A 19953-nucleotide genomic window follows, 5' to 3' on the forward strand; every position below is an offset into this window, starting at 1 on the left:
CTACTATCTAATGTACCATTCCAAATCATAGTGCAAGCTTATAGAATGATCATGGTTGATACTATCATAGATGAAGGGGCTTCTGTGAGTATCCTTTCTTCAACTGCTTGGAAAGCACTTGGTTCACCATCACCTCTACCTTAGATTCGAAATTTGTCGAGATTCAAAAAAGGAACCAATTGACCTTTAGGGATCCTTCCAAATTTGCCTATAACTTTGAGAAGGAAAATTGTTCATCTAAACGTGATGGTAGTCGAAGGGCCTCTAGATTATAATCTACTCCTTAGGCGTGACTACATTTATAGCATGGGAGCTATTGTTTCCTCACTCTTTTCAGTGATGTGTTTTTCATATGAGGTCAGAATGGTCCAACTGGTTGACCAGCTTTCATTCCCTGGTTCAAACATAGCTACTAGTCAAATGCCATCCCCAAATGTTCTTTTTGGACAAGGAATGTCTCATCAACCTCCAGTTTGTCCACATGATGATCGCAAGTGATTCAATGAATGTGACTAAACCCAGGGGGCATGCGCCCTAGTCTGCTTCGATAGGAAAACCCCAGATATAAGGTAGGTTTCCGTGTAGGATATATGACTAGTCTGACACCGCTTCCCGTTTAGGAAAATGGATGAGTCTGGAAATATCATTTCCTCGTCGAAGGTTATGTGATTGGAACTGACAACATTCACCTTTGTCCATTTTGATGGATAGAGCCAAGGAAGTGTTTTGTCTGCAAATGCAGATGAAACGATCTTGCTAATGCAAGACTTTCCATATGGTAACCTGGAAACTCTAATTTTCTTATACCTGGGGGCATGCAAACCTTTTTACATGAAAGTGAAAAATGACCTTTTATTTTCTTAGTTTGTAGGTTCTCAACCCTTTAACCTCGTAGGTGGTCATTCCTAGCTTGCATACAAAAGGCTCTGGAGGAAATTTGTGCATGGGGCAAGCTCCCTAAAAAATGAACCTACCAATGAGAGACATCCTTATTATACGATTGGCACAAGCATTTTTACATGAAGTTCAAGCTCATTAAAAAATAAACCTAGCAATGAGCACATGTTCCACTAGAGTTCAAGCTCATTAAAAAATGAACCTACTTTCAGTAAATAACCATTGCCATCACATAACTATCGGCTTTTGAACCTTGGTCATGTTCTTACCATAACCTCCACTCTTTTTAAGCCGATCATACACCTCCATTTGGTTGTTTACCATTTTGAGGAACAACTGCAACGTGTGATTCTATTAGCCACCTTCTTTACACTACAGTGGTTGAAAAGTTCCAAACCTTCCCTGGAACCAGTTGCTATCCAAAAACATCATTCGTTCCTCAAAAAATCAGTCTCCTTTAAGCTCTTTTCATCTGACTCGTAAAATATGAAAAGATTTCTGAGCAATTGGCCTCTCCAGCTCATTAAAGTCATTGGAAGTTCCATCCCTCTTCCATATTTTAATCTTTTTGGACCTGAGGGATCACTACACAAAAATATCGAGTGCTTTTCTTGTTCGGCTCATTAAAACTATTGAAAAGCCATCCCTTTCATATTATTTTATACTTTTTCGGACCTGAGGGATTATATTATGAAAAAGGACTACTGGAGTTTCCTTTTCGTCTCTTTTTAGACTCTCTAAAATTGATAAGGACCTAGTTATCTTTGTCATTAAACTCATTAAAACAATAGCTAAAAACTTGTCCATGCAGACAAGAGCGAGTTTCAATGTCGCTAGGCTCATTAAAACATAGCAACAGGTTTGCCCGAAGGGAAAATAATAGAACAAGAATATGTTATCCTCCTCAATCTTGACAAAAATAAAGAGGTACTCGTCAGTAATGATTGGGGAAAAAGGGAAGAAAACTTGAATAACTTCATTGATAGTAGGTCTCTCTTGAACATGACAATTTCACTCCATCACCATGATTGAGTCGGGTTGGGTTATTCTATTCACCGGTCACATCACCATTGGTCCTCCGTACCATCCATTTTGGGGTTAACGCTACCAATCCATTTCCGTGTCATCGATATGTTCAAGAGAAGTTGCTCGGAGAATTCACCAACCCAGCTAACGCCTCATCCACTGCAATACCTTCACTCTCCATTTTTCATGACCACCACCCTGAACCTTGTATCATCAGATCATTTTCACCTCCACAAAATCATTTGCTCTATTTCGTGTCATAGATGTGGGATTCATTAAGGCCCTCTTACGACGGGTAACTTCTTGTTGACATCAGCTCATTATCCAAGAAGTTGACTTAGGAACAACCCTTTCAGTACTTTGAAGCTTGCATGCCTCAATGGCAAGTTTCTCACTTCCGACAACAGGTTTACATCAATGGCCTTCGGCCAAAAGATTTTTTGTGGTGTTTGAAATCGACTCATGTATTCACACCATGTGAATTGTACTACAGTACCTTGAGGACCATTATCATTATCGGTGACTCCTCTCTCGCACCTGTTAACAACTTACATCATTGGTTGGTAATTAGGCGATGTCTTTCCATGTTTGACATCAGAACATATTTTCACATGGATTGATTTGTACTTCTGGTGAAGGTTGAACGAGTTTGAAGACCCTGGATCTGGTTTCATCCATTCGAGCTGTGATATATTTAGGAAAATAAAGACATCAAATGTACATCATTGTTGCACACATAATCATCCAAGCTAAGGGATGATGGCTCTACCAGAATCATCAGTCTGCCACACGAACGATTGTTTGTCCTATGTACATGGCAATGAATTTATAAAGATGAGAATGGGAATGCCCATCTCAGCTAGATCATGAAAGTATTATGAAGATAATGTATTTTATTATATCTTAGTATAGGTGACCTTCCAATTTGAAAAACCTGAGATCATCATAATAAAGCATTTCACCTGACATCAGAAGATTTACGACCTCATGCTTTAGGGGGAAACTGGTATAGACATTTTTGGGCACTGCAACCCCAATCACATATGTCAATAAACCAAGGTCTCTAAAACCACTAAAAGTGTTGCTTCATACCCTAAAGTATCAAGGTCAACTGATTACATCATTTCCCAGAAGTTCTCCTTGAAAAACTGCTCAAAACTAGTCAAAATTGGACCATACAGACTGCTCCATGCTAAGCGTGCATTGCATCTCACCTGTTACACACGGGGGGTGCGATGCATACTGAAAATCCCTTCTGTAAGGTGTGATGAGCGAGAGCAGACAAATAGAAGGGGCAGTTTGCTAGGTGGAAACTCAAAGAATCTTCTAGAAGCTACTCATATGATACTTGCCTCTCTCAATTCACCCAACGATGAGTAAGAGATCATCAAATCTCCAAGTGGAACCAAGAAATATCAGTGAAATGACACTAATCAAAATCCCAGAAGATGACTCACTCTCATGCAAGCATCTATATATGGATCCCTCATCCTAGAGATCCAAAAAGGCTAGAATTTTGTAATTTGTAAGGAAGTGTTGTTGGTTTCTCTTTGAGACATTGTATTGTTGGGTGATCTTGCTTTGTATGAGGTGAATAGGAATTTCATGCTAGGATGATGATGATGGATCAGAAAACTTGGTTTTAATCCTCTCTTCTACTACTTCTATCAATAAAGCTATTTGAGATTTCCTCGATATACTTGTGTATCTTTGAATCTTGTATTTACAAATACCTTTAAATGGTTAATGTACATCTGATCCTATATTGTTTATGCTTATAGATCTCTATGCTTTGATGGTATTTTTCTTCTTTGACTCTATAGGTGTTCTTTGAAGTGGGACAAGTGAGAAAGGAGTGGAAAAAACTCTATCAAGGGAGAGAGGAAACAAGAAAGGAGACTAGCTAAAGACTGAGGTTGGTACTCTCTGATTTTCTCTCATCTATCTCTCATAAAGGAAAACACAAGTAACTTTAGTTTGTTTTTTCTAAGATAGCTACCCATCTTAGTGGGATTAGTAGCTCTGAATGGACACTAGTTTTCCCAATAACATTTCCCTCTAGAATAACACAATTTCACGAGGGAGTTGTTCAGCCTGTAGTTAGTTGAAGTCTAGAGAAGCAACCTATGAGGGGGATGCAACAAGCTATGAGGGGATACAACAAGCTTTGATGGACATGTTGTCATTCTACAAGAAAATCACTAAAGCTTGGGTACTTGACAAGGGAAGACATGCTACTATGAAAGGTTGGTAGGGAGTCTCCAAAATGAAGCTAAGAGAAAATTTTAGAGGGTGGTTGTAGCTGCTACAACACTTGGTGACAAACTAGTAGAAATCCAACGCTATAAATGGACCTTGTTCATGAAAAGCAAGTCTAACACCTCTAGAAGTAATGGTTAGCTCTCATTTTGTCTTGGTTTTCACACTTTCTTGATTGTAAGATGTAGCATCTCGCAAGCTCTTGGTCGATTGAAAAAAATTCCAAGCCAAGTCAACACAGTTGTTTTGATTGGGGTTGAGGGGTATATTGGTGCACAAGCAGTTTAGTCATCAGAGTCTTAGTTTCATCTCTAGCACTGCTCTGCTGCTAGGGGGCCTGGACAATACCCCAATGGAGTCACATAGGAACACAATCATCGCTCTACTTCCAGCGAGCCTGGTCAGTACCTGGGTAGAGTTACTTGCATCACCTCTCTACACAGGAAACCTTTCTCTTCTTTCGCCTTATTCATTTTTCATTTTTGAAAATTTCACGTTTCATTCACTCATTTTTTTTTTACTTTTTATTTTTATTTTTTCATTTTCATAACTTTGCATAACACATATTCATTTTAGAGGTGAGAAAGGGATTCCAACTTATTGAGAACAGAAGAGGTTCTTCCTTAAAAAAACTAGTTTATTATATACCTCGGACGTGCTTGTTAAGGTTTTCCCTCTCACCTTACTCTACTTGACTGAGTTGGCAAGCGTTAACCCAAAAACAACCAACTAGAGTAGGTGACACTAGCTAGTGCACAAGAGTTGTGTTTTCACCAAGGTTCACTTCGAACAAAACGTATTTTCCACTAGTGTATCATGGACTAAAAGTAACAAGTTCTTCATATAAAGGCAGGATGACACATAACCAACTAGTAATAGTTGCACAAGGCCTCTTATACTTTACCCAACTTGTTTTAAGAGTCATGCATTGCTTCATGTGAAACTAACCTATGAACAAAATCAAGCAAACGAACAACAAAGCCATGTAGAAGAAGAAGTAAATGTGAAAGCAAAGCAAGTAAGCAAGCATGCAAGCAACTCAAAAATCAAACACTAGTCCTATTCCTAAGCTAATAGTGCATGAGTTGTCTCACGTGAAGTGATACTTCCAGTGTAGCCCTGGTGCATGGTTTGACCCATGTTGGTGAATTCATGGTCCACGAACAACACAGATGTGCAAACCAATAGATGTGAAATATATAACAATGAGGACAAACACACTCTGAGCTTACGAGCATCCACGTAACAAAATGAGTGAAAGTGCATGACATGCACTCTGTGGACTTACCATGATGCCGTGTGACACTATGTGTAGATGTTAAGGATACACACATTATTGACTATGACATGCAAGCACACATGAGGAAGGTAGACCACATGCGTTGTGCAAGTGTGCTTGCTGAGTAAGATTCCTCTAATGCATGAGCGATGGGATCATGTAGTGCGAGTGGAGGAAGTGAAATCCGAGTGTTAGATTGATATTCAATGAATATAGATGAGTGACGAGGGGCCTTTCATGTTTGAACAATTTCGTTATCAGAAGTGAAACCAACCTTAGGACAATGAGGGCCTAACATAACCATTAGCTGAGGCTAAAGTGCCTTGAAAATCTGTGGGGTTTCGACTTCATTGAAAGATGGATCATCGTAGACCAGTGGTTTAGACAGATTAACAATGCATGAATCAACATCATGATAAGATGATGAGGTAAAGAGATCATGACAAACAAGATTAGAAAACTCAGGGTGTTGGTTGACATCCTCATGGTTTGATGAGTCACACAGAGGGGTAGATACGAAGCAATAATGTTCATCCTCTGCATTTCAGGAAATTATAGATGAAAAATCAAGTGCATTTTCAAAGAATGATTGGTCCTCTCTATTGTTGGATGATGGACGACATCTAGTGTGTCCTGTGGATGATCAACCATGGGTGCATCCATGGTTGGAGAGACACGTGAAAAATCTAGGATGATAGGATCAACAAGGAGATCAGGAAAAAAGGAGGAGGTACAGACAGATAGGGATGGTCCTCTACTGTCGGTGGATGTTCAAGCTCCTAGTCATACTCTTCATGAATGACAACACATGTTGGTTGTGCAACACCAACTTTGTCGATAGACTAATCCTTATTCAAAACTTGTGTAGCGTCTAGAACAGAAGGACATAAGGTAGTGGAATCAGGACGATGATCAGAATATGAGTACGGAGGTTGAGGTATGTAATACACGTGATAACCCATGGGATTTACAACCAGTCTTGTGCAAGAATCAAAAGGAGCGATGTCGGGAGAATGTGATGGTTGAAAAAATATATGTTCATGCTCTCCCACATCACTCGGCGATGGTGGAGCTATTTGATGACGGGACGACAGGCAGTCACTTGTGACAACAACAATTTTCATCTGTGATTACACAACTCCATCATCGAAGTATACTGAGTAGGGTTTGAGCTTGAAATTCTTCTTGGGATTGATAGATTGGATAAGCCAATATTCAAATCTTTCCATGAGATACTGAAATTTCATCTGACTTTTTGAAGCTTCAAGCAGGAATAGACAGAAGCACTCTTAAAATTCCATAGGTGATTCATGTGGGGCTTTACATTCTTTTAACAATTTTTTATCAAGGACTTTAGGATAAAAATGGTGGAAAATAGATTCAATTAGATCATTGAACTACTTGAATGAGTTCATGGAGTTATGAGGTAGCATGCCACACCATTGTCATGGGTGGTCTTGAAGTGTGTGTGCGAGTAGCAAAGAGACCTTTGTTTCATTAAAATATTTCATGCCTTGCATGAGAGCATGGAATTCATCTAATTTCACAGGCCCAGCCACTTCGCCTTCACCATCATACATGATTTGTGACAAGTGATCCTAGAATTTCCTCCCGATGTGAAAGATATTTTCGTTGGACAGATATATTTGGATGGAAAACTATAAGAAACTCCATGATAGGTGTGAAAAAATTCAAAACATATGATAGGACTCAGCTTGTCATTTGGCCCTCCTTCTAGCAGGAAAATGTTGACAGTGCTAGACCCACCAACATGTTAGGGTATTTTCCCAGTAAGAAGTCCCAATTAGACCTCAGACCATTTGGTGTAGGAGTCCCAGTAGTGGGTCGTATGGTAATGGCTTAACCATGGTTTCACACAGAGGCAAGTAAGATGTCCCTGTTAATAGTAAGTGTGTGACATCTGCAATGAGTCAAGGAAGGTACATAAGAGGTTCTAACACACTGAGAGTGAGCTGAGTGCGGCCCTTGGAAACCTATAATAGTACACGGCTTGGAAGGGAAAGCATGAGTGAAGATGCATCACAAAGTGGAAAGCGAGTTAGCATGCAATCAAAATTGATGGTTAAACCAACAACACATTTAAGAAATATTCATACATACTTATATAGAATAGTCCATATATGCATGCGTAAGAAAATAGATACATATATCATTTATAGTAAACCAGATGGAATAGAATAAAATACAACATATTCATGAAAAGTGCTGGCTCTGTTATATTAAGAAGTGTAAGTTCCATTCATACAATACATCCATGTCCAACCACGAGTTCTGATAGTGAAACATTACAACCACAACCACCTGCTCATCCAAGGAAATATACTACCTCTGCATAGTGGAGAAGCCAAGGTGCATTACAATATTGTCCAAACTTTCTCTAAGATTCTCCTATCAAATCTTGGATAACTAAAAGCCTTTATAATGAGTTATGAGGGACTATTTATAAAAAAGGGTGGGGTGTCCCTTGACATTCCCCTTTGTGACAATTCATCTACCCTCATGACTCTTCACCTACTCTATGATTGTTACATCCAACTATCAACACTTGAGCTTACACTTGAAAACACATTACATTACAATGCACATGTACCCATATGAGACAAAATGGCTTGAGAAAGCCATGCAAGACATCAAAAACACTTGGTCATTGTGGGGATACCAACTCTTTGATATCCTTGTGATGGTTGATGGTGGTGAACTAAGGACAAGATTGGTCGTCAATGATGGTATCCGTGCACTCAATGGTGACATCTTGCTAAAGCGAACTCTTGCCTTCATTGCATCCAGGTACATGTGTGCAAACAATCCCAGGCATGTTGCTCAATACCCTTGCATGTGATCAACAACACTTCTCACCTTGTCTGCTTCGCGTCGGCTGCTGGGATGGATATATAACTTGTATGGGTGCAATTTCATCCATCTGTGCATGTTACGCCCCCTGTTGTACCTATTCCTACTGCAACTTATTCTCTCATCTATGCAAATCCTATTCTTCCTTGAGTTGCTGCTTCAGCACATGCAACTCCTTCTCTATTCCATTCTTTGCCTTTGCATGATCTTCATGTCGTGCCATCACCTCATAGCTTCAATCTCCAAGGATGCTTCGTCATAAGTGGATTTGCTTTGAACTTGTAGCTTTACTCTACCTCTATGCTATCAACAACCTTCCTCTTACATTCATCATGTGTAGGTGTGCATCCTTCTTCTATTGCTAATGGTGTTGCTTGCTCTGATGTTGTTTCCATTGATCTTGATATCCTCATCCATGAACAACTTGATGTCTTCGTGGAAAGGCATGTCCATAGACACTTGACCCACTGCATGCCCAGTTGCGCTCTTAACAGTGTCTTTGACTCTGCTCTCTTGGCAATCATCTTACTTATGTTGTTGAGAGACAGATGAACACATGTGATGCTTGGAGATATTGAAACACTCATGGCAAGCAATTTGTTAGTCGAAAATCAAAACAAACTTGAGGACTGACTTGCAACATCCCTATGTGATCGAATGTGAAGGTTGCACAATTTCTGCTGGGAGGTCAGGAGAATGACTACCAGAACTATGCAAGGCATAGTATGGGCTGTCAAGAGCTTGACTGACTACTACAACTGCAAAATGCACAGTCTAGTCTAGCCTGCTAACGATTGAAACTATGGAATGCATAATTTCGGTCAGCAATGACATGCAACCAACAAACTACATTGCGTAGTGTTTGGGGCCAGCGAGACAGTTCTTGCAATAATTGCGCAATGCAAGTCTGGAGGTCTGTCTTGGGCCAAACTTGCACAATTTTTGGAGGGAAGGAAAAGCTTTTTCCTTCATAAATGTGCAATGCTAGCTGGGGAAGGCACGGTCTGGGCCAAGGCAGCCTAGTCCAGCCCACGGGAGATTTTAAGCATGAGAGTGCTAGACGCATTGTGAGATGAGTGAAAACAAAATTGAATGATCATATATATAAACAACAAGTATAAGATTTGAAAAATGGGAAAGCATGCATGTGTGTGAAGTGAGTCACCACAACGACGACCATTCATGCAAAACCGTGTCACGCATGCGACAATAGTGAGATGAGAACGAAAATTGAAATGGTGCTTCTACCAATAATATACATCAAAAAGACAACAGGTGTTCACTGGAATCAAGCAGACAACACTCACATGAAGTGAAACACAAAAAGTGACAGAAACAAAACGAAAGACATGAAATGTTGGCTTACCCGAAAATAGCTGAGCTGAGTGTGTTGACGACTCCTTGGTGCAATGTGGGATGTCAAAGCTGCAAGTTTGAGGTGAGGAATGAGCTCTACAACATCCAGTTGACGAGTTTCGACAGAATATAGGTTGTGAATCACATGCCACAAATCTAGGAAAAGTGACACTTGGTGGGAGGTTTCTGAAATGATCCTTGCATGTAACTTCCAGTTGCTAAAAATAGATCCCAGAATCAAGGGATGAATTTGCATGCTTCCTTGGGAGAAGTAGTCCATGCATGCAAATTAGGTTTTCTTGGTCCTAGAGGGAGCTAGTCAACCTGAAGGCACATTCATCGATCTACACAGTTGAGGGGAAAAATTTACATTTATGGGTGGGAGCTAGGTTGGATACCTAGGGGGATTACACAATTTCTTGGTAAAGCAATTGACTGCTGCCCAGAATTGTGAAATTTTGGGGATGAAAAGTCATGTTGGGAGGAATTGTGCAATTTTTCTATTGAACAATGACAGGGAAATTTACACAATTTTTTAGCCCAGCAGGCTGCTAAACAGAATTATGCAATTTCTAAAGGTAAGGTTGGTTACCCTCTAGAATTGTGCAATTTCTTCGGGGAGTTGTTCAGCTTGCAGCTAGAAAAATCAAGAAAAACATCTTGTGAGGGGGATGAAACAAGCTTTGATGGACAGGCTGTCATTCTGCAAGAAAATCACTAAAGCTTGTGTACATGACAAGGCAATACATGCTACTATGAAAGGCTGGTATGGAGGATCCAAAACGAAACTAAGGAAAAATTTGGGAGGGTGCTTGTAGTCACTACAACACTTTGGTATATCTTTTGGGACATGTTTGATGATGTTTTGATATATGTACATATGTATATGGATGTACATTACACCATGAGATGTGTTATAAACCTCCGATAAGCGGTATGGGTGTCATGTCATTATAGTTGTCATGTTTTCATGTTGGTTTTATTTTCAGCAAGGTGATCATTTGAAATACTACATCAAGCTATGTTATAAAGAGCCATGGATAGTATGTTTTCTTTTCAGTGGTTTTTTTCAGGTATAGGTGTGGTTGAACACCGAGGATATCGTCCCCCAAGGGGGAGGGTTCTGTAAGAACTCTAGTGAAAATTCCATGTAATAAAATTTAATAAAGGAATAAATAATAACCATGGTTGATGGGACACTTCTTCCAAGCTGATTGTTGGGAAAAACATCCTATTGGGTGTTCATTTGGTTTATTATGGGTAAGGAAATCGACAAAGGGAAATGGCTAAGGCTTTGGAAAGGAAAAAAGGCATTTTTGGCACATCTATTTATGAAAATAATGGAAAATAGGATAAAAGCAAGATGAAAGGTCATAGGTTGCATGTTAGGAGGAAAATGAAAGAAAATAAAGACCTAATTGATAGAAAGGCTTCTAAGGATCAGTTTGTAACCTTTTTCCAGTAAAGTTTTGGACCTCTCTTGTTATTCTCTCTCTATTTCTCTCTCTCTCTCTCTCTCACCCTTGGACACTTAGATTTTTCTTGGAGCATGTTGACATTAGATCAAGAAAGGCAAAGAAGGCAAGAGGAAGGAAGGAGCAAGAAAGGAAGAGCATGATCAAGAAGTTACAACAATACTCTTTATAGGTATCAATTTGCATGTATATTTCCCTTGCTAGATTTGCCATGAATGGTATTGCATGTGGTTTTTTTTGTTTTTATGACATGGGTTTTTCTAGTTGTCAAAGTGTTTTTAGCCTAGACTTTCCATTTTTGCATAGCCATGGTGTGACACAGTTCTCATGTTTTGGTTAAGACATGTTGATTGAAAGTTGAGTGAGGTGGATCTATTAATGATAGAACACATGGCTTGTGGTGCCTGAACCAGAATGTGGATCACAGTGAATACATTGGCCTAGTAACCCTTGAGCTACACTCTCAGTTGCAATAAAGCCAACATTGTGTTGCCTAGGTGGGCCTAGGAATCCTTGTTGGTGAATGGTAGGATATACCGTAAAGCCAAGAGGTCGATTTCCCTCTATTGGGCCTAGTAATCACAAGTTGGGATATGCAGTAAATCCTGGAGAGTGGGTCTCAGTTTAGGCCCTAGTGATGTGTTGTGGATTGCGATAAAACCTAAGAGACTAGGAGACAAGAAAATTCCTCATGGTGTAGGTGGAGAAATCTGGGGGCATCCATGCGTGTTTGGCCTAGTGATTGGCTACAGATCATGGTAAAGCCTCTTATTACATGTTTATTGTGTTGTCCTAGTGATCTGAGATGGATTACAATAAGGCTTGGCTTTCATTAATGAGGGTGAGGTCGTTTATCCTCGAGATGCCCTCATTGGTTCGTTTGGTTTGAGTCCAGCATTCATGCTTGGAATATGGCATGGGGGTGACTGGTTGAAGAGAGATTTGGCTCAGTCATTGTATGGTCAGGTGGAAATGGTAGTCTCATCTCGGGTTTGGATTTTTCATCATTAATACTAGGTTTTTTCTCCTTGTATTTCTATGATGATTATATCGGTTTATACATGTATCATATCGTTGTGATTTTCTTGGAATTTTTGTTTCCATTACGTTGGTTATGTATATGTTTTATGCCAATGGCTATGTATGGCTCTCATCATGTTTTTAATTGTGAATGGATGAAAAATGTATCTATAATCTAATAGATGATAGTATAGCAGATGATACAGGGGAATAATGCTTCGTAGTGATTCTCAAACAAGTATGAGACCCATATGTTTAAATGTATTGTTTACACATGTAGATTACATATTTGTTATATGTTTGAAAAAATACCTGTTATGAAACCAGATCGCAAAAATATGGAAAATATAAACCAATGCCTTAGAATTCAGCCTCTTCGAGGAGGCAACCACCTTTACATTACATAAATGAACACTTCTTGGATGATTCAAATGATAGAACCTCCTTTCTATATATAGGAGTCTAAGGGGTCAGAATATAACCAAGCCAACCTAACAATAATAATATAAGGGCACAAAAATAAGAATAGAGGGATTCTATGGGGCACAATAATAACAATATGGGGACAATAGCGGCACAACAATATCCATAAGCGATACAACTACAATATTAATGGGTCATCACTAGTATTATAGGGACCTAACATGCCCCTCTCCTTCAAAAAAGTGTTGTCCTCAACACTTGAGTAGTTTTGGATGCTTCTGTATAAAATTCTCATCCTCTCATGTGGAATCTTTAGCGGATAAGTTATTACACTTGATCAGATACTCTGAAATGGATTGATTTTGTAGTTGTCGAGTTCTTGTTTCTATAACTGCTTCTGCTTCCAATATAACTTCTCCTTCCTCATCAAGTTCTAGCAATATTTTTTGAACTGTGAGCTTGTCGCCTATAACCTTTTTTAAACATGAAACATGGAAAACCGGGTGTACTTGAGAAGTTGCAGGAAGCTCCAATTTGTATGCCATAGTACCAATCTTTTGCAACACCTTGTATGGATCATAATACTTTGGTGACAATTTGTTATCCTTCTTAGCTTGCTTGAGGGACATTTTTTTATATGGTTGTAGCCGTAGGAATACCGAATCACCTACATCAAAACTTCTTCCACTGCGATGTTGATCTCCCTGTTGTTTCATTCTATTTTGCGCCAACACGAAGTTATCCTTTAAGTGTTGGAGAACTTGTTGTTGATGCTCGATGTGATGTTCCACTACTTGAACCTTAGAATTTTCTCTTCAATATGATGTGATGGATGGTGGCTGATATCCATAAAGTGTTATAAATGGGGTAATTTTTGTTGCAATATGGAAGGCAGTGTTATACCACCATTCAGCGAGAGGAAACCATTTGACCCATTGTGTCTGTTTATCAGATACAAAGCAACAAAGATATCCTTCTAAACATTTGTTTACTATCTCTGTTTCCCGATTAGATTGAGGATGATAAGATGAGCTATGAGCTAACTAAGTACCAAGACAAGAAAATAATTCTGTCCAAAAATTTCGTATCAAAGTGGGATCTCTGTCGCTTACAATAATTTTTGGGTTTCCATGTAGCCTTTTAATTGTTTCCATAAATGTCGTAGAAACTGTATTGGATTTAAATGGATGTGATAATTCACAAAAGTGTGCATACTTGGTAAGTTTGTCAACTACCACCATGATGACACTCTTTCTCTCAGACTTGGGTAAACCTGTGATAAAATCCATTGAAACCTCCTCCCAATGTTGGCTTGGAATGGATAAAGGTTGTAATAGACCTGGTGTCTTAATTGTTTCAAGTTTATTTTGTTGGCATACCAAACATTCCGCCACAAACTTTTGAATATCCGATTTAAGGCCATCCCAAAACAATTCCTTCTTAACCCTGTGGTAATTTTTTAAAAATCCCAAGTGCCCTCCTAAGGGAGAAGCACACAATTCCAGAGGAAGCTTTTGTTTGAGTTGGGAATTCTTACAAAGTTATAAGTGATCTTTGTACCATAACAAATCATTTTTCCAGCTAAATGTATCATATGTACTGGAATCTTGTTGTAACTTTCGAATAACTTCCCACACTTCTTCATCATTCTTCCATTCTTATCTAATCTGGTTGGATGATAGAAATGGCACAAAACAATGCTTCCACATCCTCATCCTTTCTTGAGAGTGCATCTTCCACAACATTTTGCTTCCCTTTTTTGTATATGATTTCAAAGTCATAACCCAACATCTTTGTGACCCATTTTTGTTGTTCATTAGAGGATAATCTTTGTTCTAAAAAGTATTTTACGCTATCATGATCTGTTTTTACCTTGAAGTGTCTTCCCATTAGGTAGGGTCACCATTTCTTAAGTGTATGTAGTATTGCAAACATTTCCTTCTCATAAATAGCTTTGTGTAAATACTTTCCCTTCATTGGACGACTTTCGAAAGCAATGGGTCTTTCATCCTGCATTAAAACAGCTCCAATTCAATTTCCAAAAGCATCACATTCCACAGTAAAGGTTTTTGTGAAGTCTGGTGTAGCTAAGACCGATGCTTGGCACATTGCCTCTTTAAGATCTTCAAAGGCCTTTGTTGTTTTTGGAGTCCACGAAAATGCATCTTTCTTCAACAATGTTGTTATAGGTGCTGCTATTTTCCCATAATTCTTAACAAACTTGTGATATTACCCTATCAACCTGAGAAATCCTCGCAAATGATTTATGGATGTGGTGATTTCCCATTCCTTAATGACTTTAATTTTTCTAGGGTCTACCTTAACTCCTTCATGAGATACAATATGACCCAGATATTCCACCTCTTGTACTCCAAAGGAACATTTGGATCTTTTTGCATATAGCTGTTTCTCCTCCAATAGTTGTAGCACCCTATCAACTTGTTCAACATGATCCTTACAAGACTTGTTGTAGACTAATATATCATCAAAAAATACTAACACAAATTTTCTAAGAAAGGGTTTGAAAATGGAATTCATCAAACCTTGAAATGTAGAAGGTGCATTGGTAAGGCCAAAAGGCATGACCAAAAAATCATAGTGACCCTCGTGAGTTATAAATATTATTTTCAGAATGTCTTGAGTCTTCATTCTGATTTGATGATGTCCTAAACGAAGATCTAACTTGGTGAAGTAAATTGATCCATGCAATTCATCCAATAATTCATCAATGACAAGAATGGGAAACTTATCTTTAATAGTGAGCTTGTTGAGCTCCATATAATTCGGACACATGCACCATGATCCATCCTTATTGTGCACCAATACTACTGGGGTAGAGAAACAACTTTGGCTAGGTTGAATTATACCAACCTCAATCATTTCTGCAACCATACGTTCAATTTCACCCTTTTGGGCATAGGTATATCTGTATGGCCTGATGTTTGGAGGAACACTTCCTGGAATAAAATGAATAGCATGATCATGATCACGAATAGGTGGAAGACCTTTGGGAGTCTCAAATACATTGGAATGATTGTCCAAGACTTTTTGGAGATCTGGAGCAATAGATGAATTCGATGTGGAAACATCTAGCGAACATAATTGTGCAATTACACCTCGTTTTTGCTTTTTTAGAAGCTTTGTCAGACTGTTAGAGCTTATTATATTTCCCAATTTCCCTTCAATACCCCTTAATTCAAATTTCTTTCCTTCTGTATAAAATTTCATGAAAATTTCTTGAAAGTTAAAAGCTATTGTACCCAAGGATTCTAACCATTGGACTCCTAGTACAACATCAACACCTCCCATTGGAATGGAAAGCATTGGGATTTTCAATACATATTCTCCCATGGACAGCTTGATATTATGGCACTTTCCAGAGTAATTTATCATTCCTCCATTTGCAACCATCACTTGACACTCTGGTACTGGATATAGGAAGCAATTCAATTCTTTTTCTATCTTACAATGAATAAAATTGCGAGGACTTCCTAAATCAATGAACACTATTGCCTTTTTCTTCTTGATTTGTCCTTCTATCTTGATGGTTTGAGGAGTGGTAATTCTAGCCAATGCATTAAAAGATATGGTTGGATTCATTTCTTCTTTATATAGGCTTTGTTCCTAGAGTATATCCTTTTCTTTTGACCTTTCATGCTCCTTTTCTTCTTCCTCTTCACAATCTATGTAGAATAATTCCTTCTTAGCACACTTATGACCTTTAGTGTATTTGCTATCACAACTGTAGCAAAGCCCTTTTTCTCTCTTTTCTTCCAATTGTTGTGGTGTCAACCTTATAGGTTGTGGAAGGCTAGGGGAAACAACACTTCCATCTTTATATTTGTGAGTGGTATGCTTCCTGGTTGCCATAATTTTGCTTTCCATTTTCCTTGCTAACCTGAATGCCTTCTCTAATGAATCATATTCCCAAAGGTGAACATCATGTTGGATATTATCCTTTAAAGTCCCTATGAACACATAATTCCTATGCTCATTTGGAATATTTTTTACCCTTATGTTCAATTTTTGGAACTCCTCAATGTGCTCCATTATTGAACCCTTTTGTTTGAGACTTATCAATTGGCTGAAAAAAGGGTTGCTTTTTGTATCCTCATAATGTGCTGTCAATTCTTCCGTAAAAATTTCCCGAGTGATAATATGTTTACGAGAGAAAAGCCATTGATACCATACAAACTGATTTGGTTTCGAATATAATGTTACAATACATACCTTTTGTGCATTTTGCACATCATTGAGATCAAAAAATTGTTCCATCTGTAATATCCATGTTGCAGGATCCTTTCTATCAAACTTCCTCATATCGATTTTTGGAATATGGTGGGTCTTTGATCCAACATTAGAGTCTATGGAATCATGATTAACATTTCTTTTATTTTCACCATGAGTTTCCTTTACTACCCTTTCACCATTAGTGACCATTTCTTGTAGCAACTTATTCATATTTATCTTCAATTCTTCCATCTTATCATCCATGCCATCTATTTTAGCGTCCATGCCATTCATCTTAGCTTCCATGCCATCCATCTTAGCTTCTACACGTTTCCTTAAACAATCCATCTTAGCTTCTACACCTTTCTTCAAACCATCCATCTTAGCTTCTACATCTTTCTTTAAACCATCCATCTTAGATTCTGTTACTTTTTGTGCAAGTGACACTTGTTGCACTTGGTCTCATAATTTTGATATATCATGTTGCATTTCTTCCTCTTCTTCATGAGTCGTGCTATAGCTTTCAGGTTGCTTACTAGGTGTTTTCATTTTCTTTCATTGGGCCATGAATTACTGATAATAATGTTTTACTATGCCCTTTGAATTCCTTCAAACTATTTTTTCAAACCAAGCTTATGCAAACTATCACTTTGCAGGAGCTTGATATTGAATCTGATGTATCTCTGTAATTTTGGATCATCCAGTTCTAAAATTTTGATAGCCCTCCACGTCCTCTTTCCAATGCCACCAGTCTGATCCAAATTGGATTCTCCAAGGAAGAGTTATGCACAATCTCCCAAGATGACCTGATTATAGAACTCTCAAGAAGAGCGAAATTGTATGAAGTGCCACCTGTCACTGTTTTGACCTTTAGCTATGACAAATATATACAAGAAACTATAGTCTGTCCTCCTTCTATGAATTCTTATAAAATTTCAATCTGATGCTCAGAGAGAAAGTTATGATGATTTTCCCTAAGTCACCTATTTGGAATGTAATTCAGGAGTCTGCAAAAAGACCAACTTCCTAATGTCATATCTCTGCAAATATAGCACGAGAAGCTCTGAAATTCAGACTTGAGGTTCAGTGAAATTTCATCTCAAATGGTTTCTTTTTGCTTCTTAAACGTCACAGAAAAAAGTTATAGCGAAAAAGCCATGATGACCTCTTTGGAATAGTGAAACCCTAGAATCCAAAGCTCTGATACCAAATGTTATGAAACTAGCTCACAAAAAGATAGGAAAGATAGATCAACGCCTTATAATCTAGCCTCTTCAAGGGGGCAAACTCCTTTACATTACATAAATGAACAGTTATTGGATGATTCAAATGACAAAACCTCCTTTCTATATATAGGAGTCTAAGGGGTCACAATATAACCAAGCCGACCTAACAATAATAATATAAGGGCACAAAAATAACAATAAAGGGATTCGATGGGGCACAATAATAACAATATGGGGACAATAGGGGCACAACAATATTAATAAGGCATACAACCACAATATTAATGGGGGCATCACTAGTATTATAGGGACCTAACAATACCTCTCATGGCTAGTAGGGGTCCGGTTAAGGGTTTTTTCAATTATTTTCATTTTCATCATTGTTTCCTTGTTATCTTTATGTTCCGAAGTTGTCATTCAATTCTGGGCAGTGACCTGGGTTCTGGCCCTAAAAAAGTGGCTCAAATCCAAAGGACGCTGGCACAAAACTAAGCAAAATAGTCCTTGGATGTTGGCATGCCTTGTCATGAGAGCATCCAAAGCATCCTAGACACTACAAGCCCATAAGATGTGAGCGTCTAGAGGTCAAGTGGTCTAAAAAATTAGTGGAACCTAAAGGCTAGCTACACGAGTGGTTGAGATGGTTCCTGGGAATCGTGTAGTTGATGTGGAAGGTCTGCATATTGTGCTTCCATCAATTCCACTTCATTAAGGTCACATAGGAGGTTGACTCTAATCATAGTAGCCTCTCATTACATGTTTACCCTGATTGGCCGATTACTGGGGTAGATGTGGGAGGAGGGTGTTATGGTTGGTGTCTATTATGTCACCTATCTATTGTCTGAATGTTTGATTACATGCATGATATGAGTGTGTATCTATAATATTTCCTGAATGATTGATATTATTTTAAGATGATTGTAATAACATATAAGTGTTGAGATAGCTGACATGTACTTGAGTGGAAAAAGTTATAGTTGTAGTATTATGTCTAATGGCAATGAGTTGGCTATAAATTGTGACATGATTGATAGTCTTGGTAAATGTTGAATTCAAATTGATATATATGATTGTCTTGATATTTGGAACATGTGTTTGACATGAGTGAACAGTTTCAGTGTATCTTTCTCGGTATTAGCTTAACATGATAACAATTGACATCTTTACATAACTAACAGTTGGGTGATGTGACAGTACATAGTAAGAATCGATTGCAACAACAAAAACGTTAAAAGAAATGAATTGAACAAGAATTCCTTTGGCTATGTTTGGAAACCCTAATTCGAATCGAATGAGTCATTTTCACATAGGAAGTCTTCTTGCCATTAATCTTGTCTGACATTATGTGGATATGTGCTAGATTCATTAACATGTATTTGACAGGTATATTAGCTAATCTATAGTTATAAGGGGATCCATAGCTACTAGTCCCACTAAGACGGGTAGCTATCTTAGAAACAAACATATTAAAGTCACTTCTTTTTCCTTTACGAGAGAGAGATGAGAAAGAAGCAGAGAGTACCAACCTCAGTCTTCCGCTTGGATCCTTGCTTGTTTCCTTTCCCCTTTGACAAAATCTAGTCACTGCTTCCTTACTTGTCTAGCTTCAAAGAGCACCTGTAGATTCACAACAACATAATACCATCAAAGCATAGAGATCTTTCACTGTAAACAATATAGGATCAAATATATATTGACCATACAAATGCATATAACGAACACAATATTCAAAGATACACAAGAATATGGAGGAAAACTAAAATAGCTTTATTAGTAAAAGCCATGGAAGAGAGGATTACAACTACCTGGTCTGACCCAGCGCCATCCTCCCAGCTTGAAAGCCCTCTTCACCTCACACAAAGCAAGATCACCCAACAATGTCTTCAAAGAG

The sequence above is a fragment of the Pinus tabuliformis genome, chromosome Q (genome assembly GCF_031772625.1).
Source record: "Pinus tabuliformis cultivar Carrire ecotype Pingquan chromosome Q, CPIR1, whole genome shotgun sequence".
Taxonomy (NCBI): Eukaryota; Viridiplantae; Streptophyta; class Pinopsida; order Pinales; family Pinaceae; genus Pinus; species Pinus tabuliformis.